The sequence below is a fragment of the Benincasa hispida genome, chromosome 11, assembly GCF_009727055.1.
Source record: "Benincasa hispida cultivar B227 chromosome 11, ASM972705v1, whole genome shotgun sequence".
NCBI lineage: Eukaryota > Viridiplantae > Streptophyta > Magnoliopsida > Cucurbitales > Cucurbitaceae > Benincasa > Benincasa hispida.
Window position 1 is genome coordinate 60,807,806 of NC_052359.1, and position 6,121 is coordinate 60,813,926.

Consider the following 6,121-nt stretch of genomic DNA (forward strand, 5'->3'; position numbering starts at 1 on the left):
AAGATCAAATTGAAAAGAGCAGTAACCCAACCATCACCCCGTGCACGATAACATTTTCAAGGGAGTTTTCTGTTCTCTTATTTTATTTTTCATAGAGCTCTATTTAAGGAACATTGGGGACAATGTATCTATTTAAGTTGGGGGTGGGGTATCCGTTGGGTAGTTTTGATATGATCTGGAGTGTTGAACACTGTGCCTGAATAATATTTCTCGTTTGATATGTATGCTTGAATGTTTGTCTGCTTTGTTGTTTAGTTGTTATGATGATAGTTTATGATGCACTCTTACTGTGATAAAATTTGCATGAAATAATGTCAAGAGAGCATGATCATGATTTTTAGCCCAATTTGTTTTTAAAAAAATTGTCTCTCATACATCTTTAAGTCATTGTTCTTGCAGAATTAAAGTCTTGCGTTATTTGGTTCATATTTCTGTTGTCACCCCGAAAGGTCCACCTTTGACTTAGGAGTAACCTTATTTGTTTTAGAGAAAAACTAGACAAAATGGATAAAAAAAGGCCTAGTGTGTGACTAAAAATATAGATAAGAAAGCAAATTAGTTGCTTGGGAAATTTAAAAAGAAAAAAAATGAGACAAAAGCTAGCTTGCTTGCAAAAAAAAAGTGTGTATGCTTGCATGGATCGAGGTGAAAAAAACTACCTTCGTCGTGTCTAGCTAGGGCCCTACGAGAAAAGAGTGGATAGGTTTTCAGTAGTGGAGCGTGCAAGCTAGCCCACTAGGTAAAACAAATTCCAATTAAGATTTGTGTGTGTGAGTATAAGCACCTTTGTCTTAGTGCTGCCTTTTTTTTTTTTCAAGTTTGATATGTCCAAGGTCAATAACCGAGCTAGAGTAGGGAAAAACGGATTGAGGCCTTTTTTTTTTCAAGTTTGGTTGTATAAGCTTAACTAGCAAGGCTCTAGGCTCACTCATGCATGAATAAATTTAGAATCATTCTTAAAAATATGCTTCATTGATTAATTGTAATTGAATTTCATAATTGCTTGCAAATTTCATCCTTTTTCACTATTGAGACTAGAGTAACAACTAGGAGTAATTTTAGAGGAGACATTATATTTTTTAATAAAATTTTGTTTGAATATGTGTTTCTACCTTGCCCAAGACGAGCAAGAATTAAGTTGGGGGTGTTTGATAGCTCTAAAAAAAGCTATAATTCCTAGCTTAAATCGAGCTCGTTAGTAGATTTTTAATGTTAATTAACCTATTTTGTAGGTATCAAGAAACTAAGAGGTAGAACCGAGCGTTTGGAGCAAACGAGGTTAATTTGAAGCAATTTGGAGATAATTTGAGCATTCGGAATTCAAAGAAAATTAAGTGACCTAACTGCCCCTGTTAAGAGCGTTGCAACGCTGAAACAAGCCTAAGCTCAACGCTGAAAGGCAGTAGCTGTAGATACTAGGTAGCGTTGCAATGCTACGAATTTTGACAGAATCCCTAGAAGTCTGCATGCGCTTCTCTTGTGCAACCAAGCATCACAGCAGCATCGCATACCTCGCCCAATGCTCGAGGCCATTCGTGTAATAGCGTTGCAATGCTATCCATAGCATTGTATCACTCCAATAGACTTCTATATGTAATCTCCTCGATTTTAGGTCAATTTTTATGCAAAATCTAATAGAGGCCGAGGAATGTCTGCTAGTTCTTCCCCTTCCTTTATTTTTTTTTTTTTGTATCTTTAGGTTAGGTTTTTATTTTCTTTTGGATTGTAAATTATGGATTGGATCTTCCTCTTCGATTTATCTAATGGATTATGTTCGTTGCTATCGTGATTCGCTCTACGAGTATATTGTATAAACTAAATTGGAAGAATAAGTTCTAAGTGTAAGTGATGCGTTTATGCTTTGATGCGTTTAAGTAAATGTAACGCATTGGGGCGTCAGATATATGCAACAAAACGCACACAACTCCATCTAATGATGTTCAAGTTTTCCTAAACCAAACCCAAGTATAAATCTAATTTAGGTTCCTGGTAAGTCTAGGGTTGAACTCAGGGATTTAGTTAACCAAACACAGACCTTGCGTTGTATCTACTGTAGAGGTTTTCCTAAATAAATGTGAGAAATGGGTTATTTACACTAAATTTTTGTGCTTGTGCAAGAGATGCAAAAGAGTTGAGTAGTTAGTGATGGATCATGTGAGAATGGAGTTTAATATAAGTGGACGCGTCGGTCTAAGATGAATGTACACAAACCAGGATGTGTTATGGATGAGATGGAGTGATTTGCTTATCTTTTGTTCATGCATTAGACTTCATTCAACATTTCTCAATGCGAATAACATAAAAAACCTATCTCTGGGATGCAAGCGTCTAACACAGAATGCAATAGACACCAATAAATCTATCTCTAACTGTACTAGGCGTCCTACTTGATGCAGCTTAGTTATTCTTTCGAACAATCTAAGTTAAAGATGTTTTTTTTTACCAATTTGTCAAGTTGGCTTGCGCGTTGGAATGAAGTTTGGCATAAAGTATTAATGCGTTCAACATAAACAAGAAATAAACAATAGCAAGTATGATGGATCAAATATATGAATTTTATAAAGAAACAGAGAGTCTTTATAAAAGCAATATTTAATCAAATGAAATGAAAGCGATAAATGAGATGAAGGAAACTGAGTCAAGCCAAAGAATACAATCACTTGAATAGGAATTGGATGAAATGTCTTTCTCAAGAGTAGCTTCCTCTGCTCCCTGACCAGTGGTGGTGGTTTTCAACCCTTCTGATCGTCTGAAACCATAGCACAGCTTCTAAGAACTAAAACTATGACTACAATATACAGAGAGTAAGGATCTTGATAATTTTCGAACTTCTTGACTCTAGAGGGACTTCATCTATTTATAGGCGTTGGTCACGCCCACTTGGTAAATGGGCAGCATTAAAGTCCATGCCCTGGTCAGTATTAAAGTCCATGCCCTGATTAGTCGCCTGACTCTTCGAAGCTTTTCAGACGCCGCCTGCTGCGTGGAAGCTTTTCAGACGCCGCCTGCTGCATGGAAGCTTTTCAGATGCCGCCTGCTGCAGGTGACCATACTTGCAAGTGGTGATGTGACACAATCAGCATGGAGCAATGAATCTTCTCTGCGTTGAACTCTCTCCGATGCATGGCCCATGCATTAGAGCTTTTCCTGCGGCACTTGTCTAATGCGTTAGCGTTAATTCTTGCATTGAAATCCTGTAATACAATGCGTTAGTGCTGCGATATTTAGTAATAAAACTTCTTTTGCATGAGTTTGTTAATGTTTGAATAAATCCATGCGTTTCTTCTAAAAATGAGGAGAATTTATCATTAAAAACCTTAGTTGTTCCAGTTTAAGAGCAAAAATAACTTGTATTTCTACAAGTTATCACCACCCCCAAATTTGAACAATGCTTGTTCTCAAGCATTCCAAAACAATTCTTTGTTATCTCCTTTTTCTTAAGTGTGCAGAGTTCGCCTCTCATCATATTCAGCCATAAGCTTGAGATAAGAGTTTGGAAAATATAACTCAGATTGACTCTTTTCTAAAAAGACTAATGTTTAGTTTCAGGTGCAATAGGCCTTTTATCACAACTCCTTTCATTTCTCAAAACATTCCCATTTTTTTTTCTAAACTAGCAATGCGTTAGATGCTCTTTTTTTTTCTTTTTTCTTTTTTCTTTTTTTTTTTAAATAAATGTCGGATAAAAAGAAAAAAAAGTCATGAACTCACTTACCCATGCGTTGTTTCAGGTATCCCACTTTCGTTTTGGCTTGCCCCCACGGGTGTCATGTGAGCATCCAACTACGGGTGAGAGCCCTTCACAATTAAACTCATATCTAATATTCATGCGTTTCAAGATATAATTTCTTCAGACTAGATAGATGAGTTATATGGGACGCGTTGGTCTAGGAGACTTAACTACATTTTGGCTTGCCCCCATGGGTGTCATGCGAGCATCCAACTACGACTAAGTGCCTGTTTCAACTAAAATCATGCCATTTTAAGGTTTTTCTTTTGAAGTAATGATAGAGGAGTTTCGTTTAACATTTTTCTTATTTTGTTCCCTTTTATTTGTGATGTACTCGTTTGATGCGTCTTGACTCGGATTTCCCTCATCCCCAAATTTGGAGATGAGCTATACTCATCCCAAATTTGGAGACGAGCTAAATTCTCATTGCTAAAAGAGAAACAAAATTTCAAAAAGCAGGTTAAACATAACCTTTTTAGAGAAGTTCAAGCCTTGTTGATTTTCCTAATGCCTACTCTATACTTATAGATTTCATACAGTTGATATCATTGAGGTCAGGAAAAGCACAAGACTTAGAAAATATCTAAAGAACAAAAATCAAGTATGCCAAGGTCAAACGCAAGGAACAAAATGATAGGAATTTTCTCATTCATTTTCATAAATTCACATGAAGTAAACAAACAAGTAAAGCAGATACAAAAGAATTAAATCAAAATACAAAAATAATCGAACACCCTAAAACTCTATTGTGCTGGCGCGTCATCTCTGCATTCTTCCTCAGGGTCTTCATCCATAAAACGTAGGGTGTTTCTAAGATGGGCAGGCATGAAGGTAGAGCAAACATTCCAACCAAGACCTGATTGATGTATTGCGTTGTGTAAACAAATTGATCTTACATCTGTCTTGTTTGCTGCCTTAGCTAATCCCTTAAAACCTGATTCTGTTGCTGAAGACCTTCGATAGACACAGCCAGTAGTCTGAGTTGATCACTGATAAAAGTTTTCAACTCTTCCAATTTTGCGCTACGTTGAGGTGGTGTTGGTTCTTCATTTCTTCCAACTGAGTCTTCAAAATTTGCTGCGTTGCTTGACCCTAGCCCAGTTGGTTCAAAAATTATTGGAGGAGGCACAAAGTGGGAATTGGACTTGGTGGGGGTGAAGGAAGGGAACAAGGGATTTCCTGATCTATATAAGTTGGTTCTTGATGCGTTTGATCAGGACGACCTTCTGGCGGGGCCAATGGTGAGTCATGGAAAGTAAGATTGAGGGTTGGTTGTGCTTCTTCTGCCGGAAGTTCAAGCTCAGCTTCATGTTCTTCGTGCTCTAAAGCTTCATTGCTATGTTCAAAATCTGGACGCGTCTTCTTTTGGGGGCCCGTTTGGATGATCGAGGCTTGGTTACCACGAAGTAGATGCCTCGCTAACTTTATGTCTATCAAACCATCGATATCTTCATAATCATTCCCCAGAGGGATGCCCTCGCGTTTGCATAGTGCACATATCAACCATGGAAAGTAGAGTTGCCCTCGTGGCTTAGTCTTGATGGCCTTGATCTGATCTCTTATAATTCTTCCAATGTCCAAAGGGATGCACTACATGACACAATAGGTAGCCAGGACGCGTTCCTTTGATAATGTATCATCATACATTGTAGGCATGATGCTCCGTTTGATCAAGTAATACCACAAATTCGCGTCTGGAGTTAAATTCCTGGAAGCTAACATTTTTGCCCCGTTTCTCGATGTTTGCCATTTGCTTCCATGTTTGGCTATCATCCTTAACGCATCTTCTAATTGGCTTAGCGTTGCCTGCTCTAAGATGCGATTTTCTTCAGCGTCCGGATTACTGTCAATGTTGAACACTTTGTTTATCTTGTCAGCTGAGAAGCGCACTAACACCCCATCAACAAAAGTTGTGTTCTTCTCCATATCAAACTCACTGTTGTAGAACATGCAGACGAGGTTGGTCCAAATACGGGTGTGCCCAACGCAGAATTGATTCCACCCCAATGCGTTTATTGTTTCTGTTATGTATATTGGCAGAGGGTGGCGCTCGGGAAAGAAGCCCTTTTCTACGAGTATGTCACTAAATTGACACCTTCTTCCCGAGGTCTTTTTAGGTAATGCGTTGGTTACCTTGCGTTTTCCTACCGCGTGCTCAAACTCTTTGGCTTCCATTGCCATCTCTCTTAGTTCATTCTCCAATTCCCTTTGGAGAGTCTTCTTCCTTCGCCCTTGCATTACGGGCTGATAGTCTTCCAATTCCTGCTCTAGTGCGTCATGCCTTGAGCTATTTCCATGCATTGCATCCTCAGGGCCGAATGCAGATTGCTCATCTTCTTCTTCCTCCATATTAACCTTCTTTTCCTTATTACTCTTTTTGATTTTAAGGGC